General features: G+C 45.7%; 1 protein-coding gene across 1 annotated transcript in view; it reads right to left on the bottom strand.

The window, feature by feature from the left end:
- jak1 (Janus kinase 1) overlaps positions 1-5414 on the bottom strand; it is a 177723-nt gene extending 172309 nt beyond the window's left edge. Inside the window, exons 1-2 of the mRNA XM_078561303.1 lie at positions 5234-5414; positions 1811-1912 (exon numbers count right to left, since the gene is read on the bottom strand). The gene's annotated coding sequence lies outside the window, so the exon portion shown is untranslated. The remainder of the gene's footprint in view (positions 1-1810; positions 1913-5233) is intronic.
- Between the last annotated feature and the right edge of the window lie 17858 nt (positions 5415-23272).

The raw sequence follows: 23272 nt of genomic DNA, 5'->3' as shown, positions 1-23272 counted from the left end.
AGTTTGGGTATTGCTGCGTCAACCAAGGCCCCCAACTTCCTGCTCCTGTAGTCGTAAATGATACCATGGCACTATTTCAAAGAAGAGCAAGGGAGTTATCGCGGGTGCCCTGGCCAATACTTATCCCTTGAACAACTTCAGAGAAACAGAATATTTGCTCATTATCACATTGCAGAGTACAATTAGCTGCCACGTTTCCTACATGACAACAGTGACTATACTTCAAAAGTACTTCATTGGTTGCAAGTGCATCGAGATGGTTGGTGGTCTTGAAAGGTGCAATATAAATGCACATCTTTCTTTCCTTTTACTCATTTCCCTATTGGATTTATCAGTAAATATCTTATATTTTAAATGGGCCCCAGTTTTGGATTCTCCCAGAAGTAGAAACATTCTGTCCATATCTATCCTGTTTAACCTATTCATAATTTTAACGTATGGGGCATTAAGGGTTACTTACCACCGAAAATAAACATACAATAAACCTAAAAACTCATGAATATAAATATTAATCTTTTTATCTTTAATCAATTTATTGTAAATCAAGATGAAGGATAAAGGCTTATAATGCAGGAAACTTCCAAGCTGAAAATAGTGGAAAACATGCAAAGAGGTAAATCTGAAAGCAGTGATATAAATTATGCTTGGCTTAGATTCAAATCAAATCAGACTCTATGAAGCTGTAATTGACCTTTTAATTTTCACATTTTGATATTATACAGTAAACTTGAAAAATCTCACAACTAAGAGATCTGTAAGTAAAAAACTAGTGCCTTAACTATGGAAGAATGCACATGAGGTAAAGAGAGGGTGGGGGGAAACACTAAAAACCCATTACTGCAAACTGTAACTGTAGTCAGCTTTCAGCTGGCTGGATAAAAACGGAAAAAGCTGGAAATACTCAGCAGGTCAGGCAGCATGCATAGAGAGAAACAGGCTTAAGACAACAGGTCGATGACCTTTCATGATGAAAAGTCACAGGCCTCAAAAGCTAACTATTTCTCAGTCAGATTTAAGTAAGTCAGCCAGAGAAAAACAGGGTTAAGACAACAGGTCGATGACCTTTCATGATGAAAAGTCACAGGCCTCAAAAGCTAACTATTTCTCAGTCAGTTTTAAGTAAGTCAGCCAGAGAAATGCAGTGTTTATACTTGGGCTTCAGAGTCAAAACAAATATGGCAGATAGATGCAGTCAATATTTAACGATAAAAGTGCCTACAGTCATTGATGTTGTACAAACCAGATGGCTGTGACAAAAGCACAATGGAAACATTAAGAATTTACAAGTCAGTACAGTTGATAAGCAAATTAGAACATTTCTGCAGATCATCAGCTCCCTACTTTGCACCAGCCCAGGCCACTCCACCCCCACCCCCTCCATTTCTCTGTTAAAGGTGCCGACTGTCACACAGGATCACAATTCTGTCGGTGTTAGCTGAACTCCAGCACTTTGGCCAAGTGACCAAACCTCATGCGAGAGCCTAAACAGCGAGAGCCGACAGGCTACTTAACCACAGAGACATCACAGCTGAGCCCAAAATCCAGTTGTGACACTGGACAGTGATCAAGAGCATGGATTCCGGCTAATTTTCCCCCTTTTGACCCAGGGGCTCTGATGTCACTTCAGCTGAGATCAGTTAACTCAACCTGGACAAGAGATTGAGCCGAGTCAAATATATTTAAAACAATAATTTTAAAAATCTTCACCATTAAAACTAAATGCAGCATCCAAGTTGTAATGCTTCTCAATTATGCAACAACAAAATCAATGTAGCCACAACGTTTAATACAAACCACAAATAGTACTTACGGTATTTGTTTAACCCTCTGAGGACCAGAAGTATTTTTACATGCAAAGACTTCAATATTATTCCCAGATCTGGGAGGGTTCTCCAACACGTCTCCTGCACCCCTAGATAGAACACAATATTATTTTGATTACTTATTGTTCGTATTCCAAACTCTACCCAACAATCCTACTCACCCATGTAATCAATACACTATGCTCCTCTGAATTTTCCTTTACCTTCCCAAGATCCAAACATGCAAACCCACATGTCCTTCCCCTTGAGTCGTTATTAAATCAAAACTTATTACAAAGTCTCTGATCAAACCCAGTTTTTCCAAGTACCTCAATCATGTGAAAAGCTCCTTATGCCCTGTAAGTCTTCCATTCCCCCTAAAATCTGCAGCAGATGTATCCAAACCTTTTCTCTTCACAGGCCACTCAAATGCTTACCATGAGGTCATAGGTTAGTCTACACAAAGTTATCTTCTATTATCCTAAAAACACAGGGCAATTTTTTATGAGGATGGCCCTAGATTTCTTAGTCTTCCTCTGCTTCTGTCAAATTCCTTCTCCCTCGACTCTCAGTTTAAGGCAGCATCTTTCTCACCTGCTAAATTCCATGCCCGAACTATTTACTTTCAACTCCCATTTCATGCTGATATTCTCCACGTCCTCCCAACCTTCTAAATTTCACTGACCTTCCCTAGTGTAGCATACACATCATTCCTCCCTCAGCCACAATCTGTGTCTTATCTCCTCTAGCTCCAACAATTAAACATTGTATCAGCTGTAAGGAGGTTGGAGTCAGGAGCTGTGTTGAGGATATAGAGAGGAGCTGATAGCCGTACCGCACAATTGTGGGCCATATCTAGCCCATAGGCTGTAGTAATATGTGGCAAGACCTGGACAACATTTAGGCTTGGGCTGATATGTGACGAGTAATATTCATGCCACACAAATGCCAGGCAATGACCATCTCCAACAAGTGGAAATCTAACCATCATCCCTTGACATTCAATGGCATTACCATTACTGAATCCCGCACTATCAATATCCTGGGGGGGGTTATCATTGACCAGGAACTGAACTGGACCAGTCATATAAATGTTGTGGCTACAAGAGCAGGTCAGAGGTGAGTAACTCACATACTGACATGCAAAAGCTTGTCCATGATCTACAAGACACAAGTCAGGAGTGTGATGGAATACTCTCCACTCGCCTAGATGAGTGCAGCTCCAACAATACTCACAAAAATGAACACTATCCAGGAAATAGCAGCCGGCTTGATCAGCACCCCATCCACCAACTTCTCCCCACCAAGGTGAACAATGGCAACAGTGTGCACTATATACAATAGGCATTGCAGCAACTCAACACAGCTCCTTCAACAGCACCTTCCAAACCCAAGACCTAGATGGACAAGGGCAGCAGACATATGGGACCACCAGCTCCTGCAAGTTCCCCTCCAAGCTACGCACCACACTGACTTGGAACTGTATCACCATTCCTTCACTGTCACTGGTTCAAAATCCTGGAACTCCCACTCTAACAGCACTGTGGGTGTACCTACATCACATGGACTGCAGCAGTTTAATGCTGCAGCTGCCACCTTCTCAAGGGAAATTAGGGATGGGCAATAAATGCTGGCCTAGCCAGCGACACTCACATCCCATGAAAGAATAAAGAATGTCAGGAAAGTAGTAGTTTACTGGCTTCTCTATTATTCTTTTATTACACTCTTTTCAACCTGTGTCTTGACCCCTTACCAAAGTTTCTCAATTTCATATTGAAAAAAATGTAATGCCTGGTCTCCCATTCTCCACCCTGAGTGAACATCAGCTCATTCAAAACTCCGCTTCCTATCTCCCATCTCCACTCAGCACCCCTGGCTATGCTGACCTACACAGAATGGTTCCTGGTTCTGAAACCTCAAGTTGTAAAAATGTTCATCCACATGTTTAAATTCGTTTACAGCTTTGCCTCTCACTATCACTGTAACCTCTTCCAGACTTACAACCATTTCCTGAACTCTGTTCCTCTGAGGGTTTCTGTGGATCATTATTTCCTTTACCCCTCCACCAACACCAGTGCCTTCAGCCGTTTTAAGCTATTGAATTCCCTCTCTAGACACTTCTGCCTCTCCATTTTCCCCTCTTCCACCAGGGTACTCCTGAAAGTCTCCCTTTCTGATCAAGCTTTTGGTCACTCCTCCTAATATCATATTTGTATTGGCATCCATCTTTGTCTGATTATGCCTCTCTAATGTTTATGCCCTGTAATGTTTATCTACTTTAACATATAAATGCAAGTCAATGTTGTTGATTAGAATTCAACAGTTTATTAAGGAAATATATATATGTTGGATGAAGAATTGCTACGAGGCTAGGTACGCTTCTTTTCAATATTACCGTCTTAAGCTGAAGCAGACTGTCCACAACCCCTGTGTAATATCTGACCCCGAGATGAGCTTCCACTCCATTACAACGCCCACCTCTGTATCTACACCCAACTCCACCCCTACCTCAGCTCATCTGCTGCTGAAACGCTCATCCAACCCTCTCTCGACTGGCCTGTCTTCCAGCTTCTATAGAGCTCACCCAAAACACGACAGCCTGTGTCCTAACTCATACCGAGTCCCGTTCACCCATCACTCATGCTTGCTGACCTCCTTACCTTCCAGTTCCATGCTCAATTTTAAAATTCTCATCCTTGTTTTCAGATATTTCCAAGCACGACCCTTGTTCACTGTAAACAAGTTGGATCTGGACCTCCCCACCCCTATATCATTCTGAGATCTCTGCATTCCTCCAATACTACCTGCTGGGGCATCTCTGAATTTAATCATTCCACCACTGGCAGCCATGCTTTCAGTTGCCAAGGCCAAAAGCTGTGGAATTACCTCCCCAAACCTCTCCCCTACTTTAAGATGCTTCTAAAAACCTACCTCTTTGATCAGGCTTTTGGTCATCTCTCCTAATATCTCCTTATATGGCTCATTGCCAGCATTTTGCTTGCTCATGTCCTGCGAATCGCCTTGGGATGGTTTATTAAGGTAAACTTTCTACAGAAATGCAAGTCGTTGTTGTTTAAGTTAATAGCTTTACAATTTAAAAAAATAAAATGTATTTTGGTACAAATAATATGAAAGGCACCTTACCTTACACTAACATTACATACAAACTTTCAAAGCATAAAATGCAGAGACAGTGTAAACAAATCCATGTCTGGGTGGCGACATATGTTTTCTACATCTGCCAGGGTCCCTCTCTTCAGTTTATCAATAATAATTAGAAGCCGAACATCACAAATGAAATCTAAAGAATTTGAAAGAATTCAATCATTTTATGAACAGATTCATTTCCATGCAGATATAGTGGTAGCTCAAGATTCCTTCGAATAAGCAACAAGGTCTGACAGAATTTTTTTTACTTGTAGGCACATTACCCTTTTACGGGGGGAGGAGAAGAGCTGGTTTTCCCAGGGATCTATCAGAATCAGATTCGCTGTTCCACCTTTTCTCTCCAAGCACGACCCTCGCTCGCTGTAAACAAGTTGGATCTGGGCGCTGTTTCCAGTCTTTCGAGCCAGCAGCAATCTCCAAAAAAAAAACGCAAATCTGGAAAAATTAAATTTTAAAAAAGCTGCACCCTATTGAAAGCCTACATAATAATGCAAAAAAACCTACACAATATTGATTTTTAGGAAAAATACATTCAAATCACGCTTAAAAAATAAAACCCACGTGAAACCCAGCTGAAACTGCCACCAAGAAATTTAAAGATTCCACCAGCTTCTAGAAATTGACATCGTACATTGAAATATTGCCAGTTTTGCCCTAATTTAATTCGTCATTTTAGCACTGACTCTTCCAACACCAGGAGGCCTGCGTTAAGTATAATTTACTGCATTTTAATTTGTACATGCATGTATATTTATAAAATAAAAACTGGTAAACTTCTCCCCGAATCCATCCATACAATTGACGAAGACAGGTACAGACTTGCTGAACACAGGAGTCTAGACACAATGAGCCCCCACCCTGGAGTCGCCCCCTGTCTCAGTCGCAGCCATATGGTCTCGGCTGCTCCCGGATCGCTCGCTTCCCTCCTGCTCGCTCTTTCTCTCTTTCGTGTGCCCTTTTTCTTCTCTCTCCTATCTTTGTTTACATACATATTATTTTATGACGCAGCAAACACACTCTCCCAATGTGACTGCCGCCATTTTTGTGTTTATATTAAATCTCTCAGCCATGTGATATATAAAAAACTTCCGGGTCCCTCTCCAACTCCCCAGCGTGCAGAAAGAGATCATAACGCAGTACATTTAAAGTCAGCCCGCTCTTCATTTATTTTTGATATTGCTTGTGATAAATAACTTGCTTTGTGACTTTTTTGCTCTTAATTGGCAAACATTGCTGTCAAATTTCTAAAAGGGTATTTTTTTTCGTGCACCAAAAAAAAACATGTTTTTCTCACGGAAGGTCAGCGATAATGTGTGCCAGTGTTGTGTCGTTTCATTGCAATTTCCTCCAAAGGACCGAGCTTCGACCCTGCATTAGAGGCAAAACCCATCCGTGAAATCCCATTGTAAGCAGTAATACATTTTTCTTAAAGGTGATTTAAAGTGCTCAACGGATGGGTTGCACAGGGGCATCTCCTGCTCTGCTGAGTCATACCAAGACTAGAAGCCAAATGAGCCACATAACAGGTTAATCACTCCCAGACAGGCACATACAAGACTCACTGACTTTAAATATGTGACGTTATTATTGATTTTTTTTTGCATTCTGAGACATTGACGCCTTTGTAACTATATCATACGACAGCAGTCACATTGACAGAATATCTGTCAGAATAATGTTGAGTGACTTCTGCTAGAAAATGTGGAACATTTAACTGAGGATTGGATCAAGCTTGACTGATATCTTCCCCAGTCACAGAGCCTGCCACTTGGGCAAGTCCTGGAGGGCAGCCAGGACCTTAAAACTCTACATTGGAATGATTAAACAGCTATAGACAAGAAAGGGGGAATACTTATGGAGAGGACAGATTCACACAATAACCTTAATTATTTTGGATTTTTAACAATGTGTTGGCAGAAAGAGAGACGAACCAATTAAAGCTTTGAACAAGTAAAATAATTGTATTATCTGGTGGTTGTGAAAGGCAATGTTTTTCTTTCTGTAGTGATGCAAGAAAATAGGATTTTCAAAGTACTTTAGGGAATTTGATTTCCTGCTTTTATTGTTGCTATTTTTCACTCTTGTTCTGAAAATACGAATTGCTTGTTGCGGTATGAATCATAGAATGATACAGTACAGAAAGAGGCCATTCAGCCCATGTACCTCTGCCAGCTTTTTGGTGTGACTACCAATTGATCACTTTCCCCTGTTATTTTCCCACAGCCCTGTAAATTTTAATACAATTAATTTCATGATGATTGACATTGTGAAGACTATTTTGCACTTCAAACTGGCTGCTCAGTCCAATCTGTCATTCATATCCCAATAATAATTGGAAGAAACTTTGCTAACTCTTTAGTTTTGAAGATGAGATAGGTTATGTATAGTCACCATCTGAGCTTATATCTTTGCAACAACTACTTTTAATACCAGTAGTCCCACAAGCACTGGCCAACCTTCAGAACCTTCTCTAAATGGCTATTTTTTACCTGTGCTCAAATCAGTACCAACAGGATATCTCATTGTTGTGGACTTAACAACCAAACCTGATACCTAACATGTAGTGTTGGTTAGTGGATATCAATCAGCAACAGAAACCATGGCCTTAGATTAATGTCTCCTCCAAAAATCATTATTTTTGTCCCTCGATTCAAGGTTGGGGTTTACTCAGAGTCACAAGTTTCCTCCATGGGTCTTCATGTAAAAAATTCAGTATTCCCTCAGTGTGTGTCAGCCTAGATTACCAATTTATATCCTGAACCCAAGCTTTCTAGCTCAGAAATTAGAGTGCTAACATTAAACCAAACTGACAATTATGGATTGAGGAGAACACTTTATAGTTCCCAGACAGTTCAGCACACTACTTAGTGTGGAATTGAGCTAAATAGATCATTTTTGACATGCACAATAAAAGCCTGAACTAACAACTTTTCTGCTTTTCACCAGTTCCCCATCCCTGGACTGTGTGATGCCCTTTATTAGTTGTGGTACAACGAGGAAACCCTCTCTTTAATTTTGAAAACATTTCGATTATAAATGGAGACTGGGAAGGAGAAGGAGAGAACAAAAGATTAGGACATTGGATGAGGGAGCAACAAGGGAAGGGAGAAGCAGAAGGAGGAAGCAAGAGGGAAATATATGAGGAAGAGAAGGTGAATGTGAGGAGAACAAGAGTAGCAGAAGCAACGAAAAGGGTCAACAGAGAAGATGGGACAAAGATAGTGAAAAAATATGAAGGAAGACAGGGAAACAATAACATGACATGGAGTCACAAAAGCATACTGAGGCATAGGGTGGAATTGTCCCAGATTTACACTAAGTACATAGCAGGCATGAAAAAAATCTGTTTTACCTGCAGGCCACAATGGTGGGTTTTTGCACTACAACGTCCCATTCCCAGTGTGACCCAGCTCATTACTAATACATTCATGGGAAACATGCCGGATCGCTGGCAGGGCGGCCTTTGATTCACCCGTCCTGCCATCACATCAGGCCTTCAGTCATCCTGGTATCATATTTAAAGGGCGCCCCTGCACAGAGCTAACACCTTTAAGGGATCGAAAGCCGCTGGAAAGTCATGGCTGTCAAAGGGAGGCAACATGCTGCCCTCAAATTTATCGATGCCTCCCTCAAGCACCTACTGGATCCAGTGAATACCCGCTGTGAAGTCCTCTACCCCCGCTCTGGGTGAAGACCAGCAAGCAAGGTCATCAATCCAGCATGGGAGGCAATGGCAGCGGTGGTCAGCACCAATGCCCTGCAAAAGAGGACAGCCATCCAGTGGCAAAAAAGGATGAATGATCTCCTCCATTCCGCCAAGGTATGTCACTCTTCTCATCACTCTCAACTCACACATCACAATCCCACCACACATCCACAGTTCATGGGACCATTCACCCTCTCACATTCACCTTTATCTGCCTTATGGATTGTGTCCTCATCCTGTCCATGGCACCACTCACCACCCACACATGCCAGCCATCCTTCTCATTTGGCCTTGCAGGCATCCTGCTTACACTTTCTCCATCTGTGTTTATGCAGGGCAAGCTGGCACACAACAAAAGGGAGAGGTTGCAGACTGGTGGAGGAATGCCCGACATCAAGGTCCTCACAGACTTTGAAAATAGAGTCATCCAGCTGACCCAAGACAATCTGTACTGTTCCTATGCTGAAGGTGAGGTCGGTGGTGCTCAACCATGTAAGAGTCCAGCAGTGCAACATTCATCAGACAACCATTCTGAGTAAGTTCCTCTGTTCCGCAGTCCCTGCCATGTCTCTCCTTGCTCTCACAGGCACATCTGGGAAGCAGCCGAAGGGGTCCACGAGCCAGGTCCTCGACTGCAGCCCTGAAGACACCTCAGAAGAAGAATCTGATGACACCCTAACTGAAGACCTGTAACAGTGCTCACCCACACCCTCCACCAGCACTCCTCGGTGGGACCTAGTTCCACAGTAGCCTCGGGGTCACACTCTGGTGAGCACATCCACGGCAGGTGGTGGCAGGGACTTTACAGGTTTCCGGCATCGGAGGATCGCTGGAGGCCAGAAATCTGCTGATTCCCGAGTCAGATGAGGAGCCTCTGGACTCGGTTATACCTCAGTTGCTGAACCTGCAAAGGCAAGCTTGGGAACATCAGGAAGGGAATCCGCTGCATTCCTCAGATTGCAAGGCATGATGGAGGAGTCCGTCCGCCTTCAGTCTGAAATGGTAGCACCGGCATACCAACGATTCAAGGTCAACACTGGCAGGATGGCGGCTGCCATGGAGACTTTGGTCCAGGACGTCACTCCTGCACTGCTGCGCGGGCTGAACTCTATGATTGACGCCATAGTTGGCCACCAACACTGCCAACACGAGAGGGCAGCTCTATCTCACTCCAGCTTCCCCTTCTCTTCAAGGAGTCAGCCATAGGCTGTCGGCCACCTATAGGGAGAAGGACCAGCAGCTCAACAGCCCGGGGCCATCCACCTAGGTGACTCAAGGGATGTCTGGTCGATCCAAATCCCCTCTTCCTGTGACCCCCGCAGCTCTAGCTCAACAGGCCAAGGAGGGTGCAGCTGGCCAACAGCAGGACACCCAGGTCTTGGCCCTCTAGAGGACGCCCGCCGAGGTCATCATGGAAAAGGCATAGCAGTCAGCAGGCTGCCCCCACCTCCGCTGTGGATGTCCATGGAGCACCAAGACCTAGCGGCAGGGTTAGGAATGTTAAGAAGATGTAGTTGCACAGCCTGTGCATGGGTGTTAATCACTCGTACGTAATGTTCACGATTGCAAATAAATTCCCAAGAATGTCTCCTTGTCTATGGCTCCTTGTTATGATAAGCAGTGTTTGTATCACTCAGATGCAAAACCTCTGTTTCTGCACAAGGTAAAGGCAGGTGTCTCAGTCCAAGGCCTCTTCCTTGTTCAGTGTGTAACCTTCAGACCAAAGTGATGGTCCGGCCTCACACTCACTAGACACATTCGTGATGCCTGCACTCGATGGTGCTCGTCATTGCTGCCAGAATGTCATGGGCAGATGTCACAGAGTTCTCTCATTCTCTTTGTATGCTCTCAGCACCTTTAAGGTGGGGCTGGCCCCCCATCTTGTCAGCATCTGTGTCCAGTGACACTGTGCTCCTGAAGGGGTCAGGTGCTGAAGGCTGACAAAGGGTCAGCTGCGTCTCCATGATATGAGCCTGATCACAGAGCACAAGCGAGCTGCCCTCAGCCAGACAGGAGTCAGACATTCACAGAGGCTATGTGAAGACCTCATCACTATCATCCCCTTCAATGCCCTTCTCATCGGAGTAGATGTGCAACTCTTCCATCTCCTCATCAGCCAGGTCCTCCCCCCCTCCGTTGCAGCACCAGGTTGTGGAGCTTGCAGCAAGGTAAGATGATGTGTGACACCCTCGGTGGACTGTACTGCTGTGCTCCACCGGATCTGTCAAGGCACCAGAACCTCATTTTGCCTGTAGTTTGCTCCACCAAAGTCCGGGTCACAGTGTGAGCCTCATTGTACCTACACTCTGCTGCAATCTGAGATGGCACACGGGCATCATCAGCCATGTCCTCCATGGGTAGCCCTTGTCCCCGAGGAGCCAACCCTGCAGCCTCTCCGGACCCTGGATGATGTCAGGGATCTGAAACCTGCTAAGGATGTAGGAATTGTGGACGGTCCCTGGGAATCGTGCGCAGACCCGTAGGATGCGTTTGCAGTGGTCGCACACCAGCTGAACATTCAGCGAGTGGAAACGCTTGTGGTTGACGTAGTTAACAGCCTGTTGCCATGGAGATCTAAGTGCCCGGTGAGTGCAGACTATGGCACCCTGCACCTGTGGAAAACCTGAGATCTGGGCAAATCCCAGCGCTCTTGCTTCCTGGCTTTCCTGATCCCGGGTGAAATGCACAAAGTTCTGTGCCTTCGCGAAGATGATGTCAGTGATCTCCTGGATACACTTGTGGGTGCAGGCTTGTGAGATCCCATACAGGTCACCTGTGAAGCCTTGGAAGGAACCACTGGTGTAAAAATTGAGAGCCGGGGTGACTTTCACAGCCATGGTCAGTGGATGCCATGTCTCCTTGGTGCCAAATCCTGCAGCAGGCGACATATGTGACCAGTTCCCTAGACATGGACAGTCTTCGGCGACACTGGTTCTCAGTCATCTGCAGGAATGACAAGTGCCGTCTATAGACCCTGGGTCTAGCAAAGTGCCTACGATCGAGGGCTCTTTGTGGATCTTCAGCTGCGTGCGCAGCAGGCCCTACCGGCACTTCATCTTGAGGGTGGTGCTCCTCCCTTTGCCGAGCCAGGTGTCTCCATCACTCTCTTCTTCGCAAGCTCCAACAACTCATTGATACCAACACCCATCCAGGACCTTCCACCCCTTCCCGTCCCTCTGACCCCATCCTGCCTTCTAATCCTAGCTCTTGCCCTGTATTCACCATACTCTTTGACCTTCCCCTCTCTGATGCTGAACCTTCTGCACTCAGCAAAGGACTCAGTTTCATACCCTTACGCCCTCACCTCAATGAATTCTGGGCTCGTCTCGATGCTGAACTCTTCTTCCGCTGCCTTTATCTCCGTGCTCACTTCTTTGGGCAGGAGTCCTCTCCCCGTTAAACAGATCCGTTCCCCCGCCTCCAGTGTTCTCCCTCCACCTGGACCCCTCCCTCTGGCCTCTTACCTGCTCTTGATCTTTACATTGAGAACTGTCGGCATGACATCAGCCGTCTCAATATCTCTGCTCCTCTCACCCACTCTAACCTGTTTCCTTCTGAACTTGCCGCACTCCGTTCTCTCAGGTCAAACCCTGACTTTGTTATCAAACCTACTAACAAGGGTGGTGCTGTTGTTGTCTGGCGTACTGACCTCTACTTCGCGGAGGCTGAGCACCAACTCGCAGACACTTCCTCCTACCTCCCTCTGGACCATCACCCTATCACCAAACATCAAGCCATTGTTTCCAGGACTGTCACTGACCTCATCCCCTCTGGAGACCTTCCCTCCACAGCTTCCAACCTCAGTCTCCCAACCCTGGACAGCCTGCTTCTACCTCCTCCACAAAATCCACAAACAACTGTCCCGGTAGACCGATTGTGTCAGCCTAATTTCTTCCAATCTTGACTCCATTCTCTCTCCCCTTGTCCAGTCTCTCCCCACCTACATCCGCGATTCCTCTGATGCCTTACATCATATCAACAATTTCCAGTTCCCTGGCCCTAACTGCCTGCTCTTCACCATGGACGTCCAATCCCTCTATGCTTCCATCCCCCACCAGGATGGTCTGAGGGCTCTCCGCTTCTTCCTCGAACAGAGGCCCGAACAATCCCCATCCACCACCACTCTCCTTCATCTGGCTGAACTTGTTTTCTCACTGAACAGTTTCTCCTTAAACTTGTCTCCCTTCCTCCAAATATAAGATGTGGCTATGGGTACCCACATGGGCCCCAGTTATGCCTGTCTCTTTATGGGGTATGTGGAACATTCCTTGTTCCAGTCCTACTCAGGCCCCCTCCCACAACTCTTTTTTCAGTACATCAATGATTGTTTCGGTGCCGCTTCATGCTCTCATCTGGACCTGGAAAGATTTATCAATTTTGCTTCCAATTTCTACCCCTCCATCACTTTCACATGGTCCATCTCTGACACTTCCCTTCCCTTCCTTGACCTCTCTGTCTCTATTTCTGGTGATAGAATGTCCACCAATATTCATTACAAGCCTACCGACTCCCACAGCTACCTCAACTATAGCTCCTCACACCCTGCTTTCCTGTAAGTACTCCATCCCAGCCTCTCAGTTCCTTCGCCTCCATCGCATCTGTTCCGATGATGTCACTTTCCAAAATGGCACTTCTGACATGTCTTCCTTCTTCCTTAATCAAGGTTTCCCACCCACTGTGGTTGACAAAGCCCTCAACGGTGTCCGACCCATCTCCCATGCCTCTGCCCTCACAACTTCCTCTCCCTCCCAGAACCATGATAGGGCCCCCCTTGTCCTCACTTTTCACCCCACCAGCCTCCGCATTCAAAGGATCATCCTCTGCCATTTCCGCCAACTCCAGCATGATGCCACCACCAAACACATCTTCCCTTCACTAGCCCCCTGTCGGCATTCCATAGGGACTGTTCTCTCCGGGACACCTTCCTCCATAACCCACAGTACTTCATACCCCTCCCTCGGCACCTTCCCATGCAATCGCAGAAGGTGCAACACCTGCCCCTTTACCTCCTCCCTCCTCACTGTCTAAGGGCCCGAACACACCTTTCAGGTGAAGCAGCGCTTCACTTGCACTTCCCTCAATTTGTTCTACAGCAGTCACTGCTCCCAATGCGGTTTCCTCTACATTGGAGAGACCAAACACAGACTGGGTGACCGCTTTGCGGAACACCTTCGGTCTGTCCACAAGCATGACCCAGGCCTTCCTGTCACTTGCCATTTCAACACACCACCCTGCTCTCAAGCCCACGTGTCCGTCCTTGGCCTGCTGCAATGTTCCAGTGAAGCTCAACACAAACTGGAGGAACAGCCCCTCATCTTCCGATTAGGCACTTTACAGCCTTCTGGACTTAACATTGAGTTTGACAACTTCAGACCATGAACTCTCGCCTCCATCCTCACCCCTTTTTTTATCCCCCTTTTTCAATATTCATTTTAATTTTTTAATTTTAGTTTTTTCATTTTTATTTTTTATCCGCTTATTTTTATTTTCATTTATTTTCATTTTTGTTCATTGTTTTATCCCCACCTTTTATCCTATTTTCAATCTTTTTTCCCACCACTGTCCCCTCCCCCACCCCACCCCCCCAGGGACCATCTGTCACTTGTTCATGTTGTTCTTTCCAGAGTGCTTACCCTTGTCCTGCCATTATTACATTCTGCTTTCTGACCTTAATGCCACCATCAGCAGCTCCTTTAGCCAGTACCACTACCATTAACACCACTTTGTCCTTTTGTTCATGACATTTCCGGCAATCTCTCCTTTGCCCCCATCTATCGCTTGGCCTTCTTTCCAGTTTCACCTGCTCCACCCCCTTAAACAGTATAACTTTCATCACATTTTTACTTCTCTTTAGCTCTGAAGAAGAATCATACAGAGTCGAAATGTTAACTCTGTTTTTTTTCTCTCTCTCCACAGATGCTGTTAGACCTGCTGAGTTTTTCCAACATTTTCTGCTTTTGTTCCATGATCCATGATCCTCCTTCTGCAGAAGAGAAAGACGCATGGGTTAACATACATGTCCTAAGAACTTCCCTTGGTTAAGTCTGAAGGCCCCTTTACACATGTAGGACAGTGCTGGCCACCACTTGGATGGTCAGTGTGTAATGCACTTCATGGCTGCCAGGAACCTCACCCACTTCCGCCCCACTCTACTTGACCGATTGGCAGCAGCTTCAGCCACTGGACTGCATGCTGTGCTCTCAGCTCTGGGTCAGGCATTCTCCTAACCCGCGCTGCAAAGCTGACTGTTAGCTTGAACCATAATGGATACTGGTCCAAACCTTAATAAAGACATTGCAAGGGGCTGTGAGCGCCTCCACCAGTGACTGTGCCATGGCCACCTTATACAAGGGGATTCTATAACTTGCCCTGTCAACCAATTGTTCTGCTGCCCCCTAAAATGCACATTAATTTGCAGTCTATGTCCAAGGGGTAAAAGGTCCTGGAGCAATTGGTGGCACTTTCATGCTTTTATGTTGTTTAAGTGGGCAGAAAAGCTTCAGAGGCCCGGCTCCAAGCATGTCAATGGAGCTGCAGCTGAACGGCCTCAGCTTTTCCAAGTGCATGGCCTGTTCTGTCACCTCCCCTCTCCCTCATCAGCATGTGTTTGTGTACTGCCATCAGCCTGTGCTGCCTTGCCCCCGACACCCCTTCCTGACAGGTGCTTGTGTTCTTACTTCAGTCTGTAATGCCTCATCCCCTCATTCCCCCCTCCCCAAAGCCTGACCCACACTGGAGCCCTTGCCTCAGCACTGCACTGAAAGCTAGCAGGGAAAAAGTGACTTGCCTGTACCACCCCCTGAATGCGCGGCGCCTCTTCCTTGATTTCCTACATTGATGCTTGCGAACACTGCGCAAGGTTGTGTGCACTCATCTCCCAGTTCCTCTTGAAGTTCAGGTTGCCAGGTGCACACCGTTTAAAAGCAGTCGTGAAACACCCCGTTCTGAAGTCACACCGACGTGGGCAGTAAATTTAATGTGGGAGGGATGATTCTGGCAAGCAGGGCTTTTAATGAGATGCTAAAGTATTGAAATTAGGTTCCCGACGTGTGGTGGTGGGAACTGCAGCTCTCCATTGGCGGGTGGAGTGGACATTCACAAAGTGGCTTCACAACGGTGAAACCGATTTTTGGCCTTCTCACCAGATTGTCCCCTGTCACTCGCCATGGCGTCCAACACCAACAGGACTGGACAATTCCACCCATAGTAGTAAAAGCTCATAGAGACAAGTGGAAGAAGAAATTCCAAAACTAGAGAAAATGTAAACACCAAGACAGTCAAAGGCTAGCAGAACATTAGCTTTTATCTCAAGTTGGTTGAAGTACACAAGTTAGGAAGTGATGCTTCTGTTGTGCAGCGCTTTAGCCAGATACCATCTGGAGCACAGTATTACATTCAGTTTGCAGGCACTAAACATTAGGGAAGATAAGTTGCTCTTTGAGGGCACACAGCACAGATTCACCAGAATGATAGAAGGCCATAAAGGGTTAAATTATAACAGCAGGATGTATAAACTTGGTTTTTATTCCCTTGAGTTTAGATGATTGAGGGTATTTGAAATAATAACTTTAAAAAAAGCTAAAAGCTCATTTGTTGCTTGTGGGAAGGTACACAGAACACTCTATAATACTGATAGCATGATCTTTCTTCCCCCACTTCCACCGCACCCTGGCACCATACACAGCCCACCATGCTATTGAAATGCAGACCACCACCCTACACTGCCACAAGATGTTAGGACCCAAATACATTGGAACCAAATTCAAAAACTTGCATTTCACTTTTGCCAAATCTCAGGATCACATTTTAATTTTTTTTATTCATTCACGGGATGTGGGCTTTGCTGGCTGGGCCAGCATTTATTATCTATACCTAGTTGCCCTTGAAAAGGTCTCACTTCCCAAGAATGCTAAACCAGCTAAACCTCCCACAACCCCTTCCCCAATGCTGTTAGATGCCAGATACTTTTTGCCTGCCATATTGCAATGTATCCTTGGCTTTAAAAATGATGAAAGGAAACATTAGGTGGAATCTTCCACTCCCACCAGCAGCAGGAATTGTGGCACGCAGGGGAACTTAATTTTGCGTGAATTAAAACAAGCAGTTTCCTGCCAGCAGAAAATTGGTTTGGAATTTTGTTCTCCTGACTTTCAAGGTGGGTTGAAGGTGGGTCGAGTTTCCCACTGAGCAATGTCAGGGACCTCACTTGCATTCATTAGCATCTCATGGATGCTCATTTAAAGGCCACCTCACTGGAATTATGTTCCCCCTCCAAATTAAGTATCCCGCCAGAAGATAATTAGAACGTTCTATTATCCAACTGTGTATAATTGGCACGCATCTGGCAAGCTTCACTTCACCGACAATTTGGAGATCGGTGAACACTGCCCTCCTTTTACACCACTACCGATATATATCAGGTATACCTGTAGCACAAGCTGTGGCAAGGCTGGGCAGGGGAGGCATGACCAATGGGGAGAGGTGAGACAGAGGCAGGATCGGGTGGGGGGAGAGGGATGGTGGGAGGGGTGAGACAGAGGCAGTACATGGGGCGGGGGGAGGACTAGGGGAGAGGGGTGAGATGGAGGCAGTACTGGGGGGAGTGAGAGGACCAGCAGGGGGAGGAGAGACAGAGGCTGGACTGGGGGAAGGAGAGGACCTGCGGGGAGGGGTGAGATGGAGGTAGGACTGGGGGGGCGGGGTGGGGAGAGGACTAGCGGGGGCGGTGATGTGGAGGCAGGTCTTGGCACAGGGGGGAAGACCAGCGGGGAAGGGTGAGAGGGGGGCAGGAGTTGGGGGAGAGGACCAGGGGGGAGGGGTGAGATGGAGGAAGGACTGGGGGTGAGGGGTGGGGGTGGGGGGGGGGGGGGGGGACCAGTGGGGAGGGGTGACGGAGGCAAACTGGGGCAGGGGAGAGGACCAGTGGGGAGGGGTGAGACAGAGCTGGGGCAAGTGGTGGAGGGAAGGACCAGAGGGTAAGGGTGAGAGGGAGGCAGGATAAGGCAGGGGTGGGGGCAAGGACCACAGCGTAAGGGTGAAAGACTGTCTGGGGGGCAAGTTTAACAGGCTGTCCGGGGAATGAGTCCATGCTGTCAGGGACACGGATAAGAGACTGTCCGGGGAATGAGTCCACACTCTCAGGACATGGATAAGAGACTGTCCGGGGAATGAGTCCACACTCTCAGGACATGAATAAGAGACTGTCTGGGGAATGGGTCCACATTGTCCTGGCCATGTTTGAGGGCTCTGCCACACGTCTTGTTCCTGGTATTGGGTGGCAGCAAGCCTCTGGGCAGTGTTGGTCGTGCACAGAATTGTGTGTGGCAATCAACTAAGGCATTTGGTCCTGGGGGTTCGAGGCTTGGTACTGGGAAGCGGGAGGCACAGTTACATTCTGCGGTGGCATCTGGATTCAGTAAGTTGGTAGTTCTAAAGTCATCAGTGGGGGGTATTGGATGGTCTCATGGGCAGGACCTCTGAAAATAAGGGTGCAGGTGGGCTTGAGAAGGGGATGGGTCAGATCAACAAAGGGCATGGGACATCCACATTGAAAGGAATGGTGAGGAGAACAGGAATAACCATGTGAACGATGATGGGGTCAAGGGTAAGGGGGAGGCTGGATTGTAACAGGAGGGATTGGAATTAGGAGGCGGTGACTGTGGTAGAGGATGGGAGGAACATGATGGGTGACAGGGGGAGGGTGAAAGATGTTGGTTGCACTCACAAATGTTAGCCACACCATCTTCATCTTTACTGAGTGAAGACATAGTTGGAAAAACAAGCTTTAAAAATGACATGGGAAGGGACTCAACACATGTGGGCGGAGGTCAGCAGTACTCTTTTGGGCCGAGTGAACCCTATAATTATTTGCTGAAGACATGGAGGACCAGGCTCAGCTGAGTACTGCTCTCAAGGGTCAAATGCCCATTGAAGGAGCATTGCTCCTTGACTAATGGTGCGCATTCATGCGGAAATCCATTAAGTCTTGGGGCCATAATTTTGTTGGCGTGATTGGCCATTTGTTCCTGACAGAGGCATGTAAAAAGGGATGGAGGATAAAACAATGGCTGCTGGACAGAAGCTTCATGCACAATCCAAGTCTCAATATTCCCAGTTTAATGGTCATGACTTACAAGGCACAATGCCTCAAGTCACGACATTAGTGCAAGGCTCAGGCATCTATTGTGAGTGTCTAGGCATGGAGGCAAGCTGACAATTGCTTGATGGAGGGCTCTTGCATATGGCTGTATTTATCCTGACTAAGACCGTCTTTGTGATTGTGCAGCCATGTCTGAGCTAGGATCAGCCACCTGTGGATGTCCAGGATGTGCTTCACCTGCTGATGCCATGTCTAGATGGAGGGCGGGCCAAGAGCTTTGCACTGGTCTCCTGGCTTGTAATGGAGGGAGACCAGTCAAAAAGAAGTTGCAATGAAATTGCAAATCTATTCGTTCACAGATACAAAGAGGAGTGGAGAATGCAGGCAGCAGGCAACCCTGCCTTGTTGTTAGCTGTGGAGAAGAAGGGCCCATCACTGATTGGCACAGGTCTGGAAGGAGCAGCAGCCTGAGCTGCAAGAGGGAGCGGGGCCCCAAGAAAACCCAGATGCTCCTGAAGAGGGGCAAAATCAACCACTACTAATGGCACAACCAAGGGTATATAGAAGACATTGTTCCTATATGGAGATGATCGAAAGACAATGCCACGGCACCTTTGCTTGACCAGGGATGTGGTACCTTCTCTGTGAAGAACTAATGCCGCAAAGACTTGGAGGGCATCCCGAACTGAAGGTGACCCCCGCACTGAAACTTTTTGCCAACTGGTCCTTCCAGGCTCTACCGGAGACTGTTGCGGCATCATCCGGCGACACACAAATGTGTAAGGGAGATGGCCTTTTCAATAAAGCTCAACCATGTGTCCAGTTCCACATGACACAATAACAAGAGCTAGAAATGCCTTATTTTTATATTGCAAACAAACTTTTGTGAAATATCCTGTACTTCAAGAAAGTGATCTGCTGTTGAATCTGCAATGGTCTTTCAGTTCTATATGTGCATCGACCAAATAAAACTCTTCAGTGGAACATTCCCTAAAAGATAAAAGGGGTACAATCCTGTTCCATGGAGTGCCAAACCCAAAATCTGAAAGAGAACGTCTTATGTCCTTTTCTAAATTCCCTCTTTAAAAGTTTCTCCCACTATCATAACCCCAATATTTTCAGCAGTGAATACTTACTTATTAATTCCCTTTTCGGGATCTTGTAATCAAGAAGCTGTAAGATATCAAACAGTCGACTCTGTTCAGTGAGCAGTAGATAGAGAGTCTCCCCGTCTTCCCTGCTACATTCAATTTAACATTGTGGGTGACAAAATCCTTGCCTCTCCTTCCTTCAGAGGGAGCATTTTCAGGGCCCTGACCCTGGAGAAGGTATTCATTTAGATAAATGGATCGGTTTGGGTGGAGATGAGGAGTAGTAATGGAAAGAAGTCACTTGAGGGAGTGGTCTACAGGCCCTCTAACAGTAACCACAACCACAATGTAGGACAAAGTATACAAGAAGAAATACTGGGTGCTTGTGATAAAGGGACTTTAATCTACATATAAACTGGAGAAATCAGAGTGGCAGTAGTAGCCTGGAAGAGGAATGCTTGCGAGATAGTTTCTTAGAGCAGCACGTTCTGGAATATTATATTAGACATGGCATTGTGTAATGTGACAGGATTAATTAATAACCTCAGGGTAAAGGCACCTCTAGGTAGCAGTGACCACAATATGATTGAATTTTATATCCAGTTTGAAAGGGAAAAGAATGGTTCTAAGTCTAGTATTTTAAACTTAAATAACAGCAACTATGTGAGCATGAAAGCTGAACTAGCTAAAGTGAACTGGGATAGTAGGCTAGAGGATAGATCAATAGAGAAGCAGTGGCAGACATTTAAGGGGATTTTTCAGAATATTCAGAATAAGTATTTTCCTACTATAATGAAAAATTCTAAAGGGAGGATCCACCATCCGTGGTTAACTAAAGAAGTTAGGGAAAGCATCAAACTTAAGGAAAAAACACAAATATGACTGGCAGATCAGATAATTAGTCAGAATATAAAGAATGGCAGAGAATGACTAAAAGGTTCATCAGGAGTAAGAAATTAAGAGTATGAGAGGAAGCTAGCTAGAAATGTAAAAATGGATAGCAAGAGTTTCTATGGGTATTTAAACAGGAAAAGAGTAAGTAAAGTGAGTGCTGGTCCTTGAGAGAGTGAGAATGGGGAGTTAATAGTAGATAATAAGGAAACGGTGGAGGAAATGAACAAATATTTTGCTTCTGTCTTCACTATAGAGGATACAAAAAGCATTTCAGTAATAGCTGTAAATCAGGAGGTGGAGGGAAGAGAGGAACTTGGTAAAATTACAATCACTAGGGAAGTGGTACTGAGCAAACTGATAGAGCTCCAGGCTGACAAGTCTCCGGGTCCTGATGGACTTCATCCCAGGGTCTTAAAAAAGGTGACTAATGAGGTAGTAGATGCGTTGGTGTTAATTTTCCAAAATTCACTAGCTTCTGGAACGGTCCCAACAGACTGGAAAATAGCAAATATAACCCCTCTATTCAAGAAGGGAGGGAGGCAGAAAACAGGAAATTATAAGCCAGTTAGCTTGACATCTGTCGTGGGAAAGGTGTTAGAATTGATCATTAAGGAAGTTATAACTGGGCATTTAGAGAAACTCACGGTAATCAGGAAGAGTCAGCATGGTTTTGTGAAAAGGAAATCATGTTTAACCAAATTATTGGAGCTCTTTGAAGGAGTAACATGCACTGTGGATAAAGGGGAGCCTGTAGACGTACTGTACTTGGAGTTCCAGAAGGAATTAGATAAAGTGCCACATCAAAGGTGAATGCAGAAAATAAAAGCTCATGGTATAGGGGGTAACATATTAGCCTGAATAGAGGATTGGCTGGCTGGCACAAAAAAGAGACTATGCATAAATGGGTCTTTGTCTGTTTGGTAGGGTGTGACTAGTGGGGTCCAACAGGAGTCTGTGCTGTGGCCTCAACTTTTTACAGTTTACATCAATGACTTAGATGAGAGGAGCAAAGGCATGGTAGCTAAATTTGCAGACAACAGGTAGGAAAGTAAAAACAAAAAACTACTGTGGATGCTGGAAATCCAAAACAAAAACAGAATTACCTGGAAAAACTCAGCAGGTCTGGCAGCATCGGCGGAGAAGGAAAGTGTTGACGTTTCTGCAACTGCTGAAGGGTCATGAGGACTCGAAACGTCAACTCTTTTCTTCTCCGCCGATGCTGCCAGACCTGCTGAGTTTTTCCAGGTAATTCTGTTTTTGTTTGAGGTAGGAAAGTATGTTATGAAGGAGACATAAGGAGTTTGCAGATGGATATAGATAAGTGAGTGGGCAAAAATCTTGCAGATGGAGTATAATGTGGAAAACTGTGAAGTTGTTCACTTTGGCAGGAAAAATAAAAAATCAGTATTATTTAAACGGAGACCAACTGCAGAATTCAGAGGTACAGAGGGATATATGTGTTCTTGTGCAGGTACAGCATGTAATCAAGAAAGCTAATGAATGCTATCCTTTATTATGAAAGGAATTGAACATAAAAGTAAGGATAAAAACAAAAAACTGTGGCTGCTGGAAATCCAAAACAAAAATAAAATACCTGGAAAAACTCAGCAGGTCTGGCAGCATCTGTGGAGGGGAACACAGTTAACATTTCGAGTCCATATGACTCTTCAACAGAACTAAGTAATAATAGGAAAGAGATGAAATATAAGCTGGTTTAAGGTTGGGGGGGGGTGAGGGTAGAGCTGGATAGAGGGCTAGTGGAGATAGCCAAAAGATGTCATAGACAAAAGGACAAAGAGGTGTTGAAGGTGGTGAGATTATCTAACGAATGTGCTAATTAAGGGTAGAAAACTGGACAAGCAAGGTACAGATAGCCCTAGTGGGGGTGGGGTGGGGTGAAGGGAAGGGATCGAAATAGGCTAAAAGGTAGAGATAAAACAATGGATGGAAATACATTTAAAAATAATGGAAATAGGTGGGAAAAGAAAAATCTATATAAATTATTGGAAAAAAAAGGTGCAACACCTGCTCCTTTACTTCCCCTCTCCTCACCGTCCAAGGGCCCAAACACTCCTTTCAAGCGAAGCAGCATTTCACTTGCATTTCCCTCAATTTAGTCTACTGCATTCGTTGCTCCCAATGCGGTTTCCTCTACATTGGAGAGACCAAACGGAGACTGGGTGACCGCTTTGCAGAACACCTTCGGTCTGTCCGCAAGCATTACCCAGACCTCCCTGTCGCTTGCCATTTCAACACTCCACCCTGCTCTCATGCCCACATGTCCGTCTGCATTGTTCCAGTGAAGCTCAACGCAAACTGGAGGAACAGCACTTCATCTTCTGACTAGGCACTTTACAGCCTTCCGGACTGAATATTGAGTTCAACAATTTTAGATCATGAACTATCTCTTCCATCCCCACCCCCTTTCCGATCCCCCCCTTTTTTTCCAATAATTTATATAGATTTTTCTTTTCCCACCTATTTCCATTATTTTTAAATGTATTTCCATCCA

Source organism: Cetorhinus maximus, chromosome 17 (assembly GCF_964194155.1).
Source record: "Cetorhinus maximus chromosome 17, sCetMax3.hap1.1, whole genome shotgun sequence".
Taxonomy (NCBI): domain Eukaryota; kingdom Metazoa; phylum Chordata; class Chondrichthyes; order Lamniformes; family Cetorhinidae; genus Cetorhinus; species Cetorhinus maximus.
Note: the sequence above shows the minus strand (reverse complement) of the source record. Positions and strands in the feature narration are given on the sequence as shown.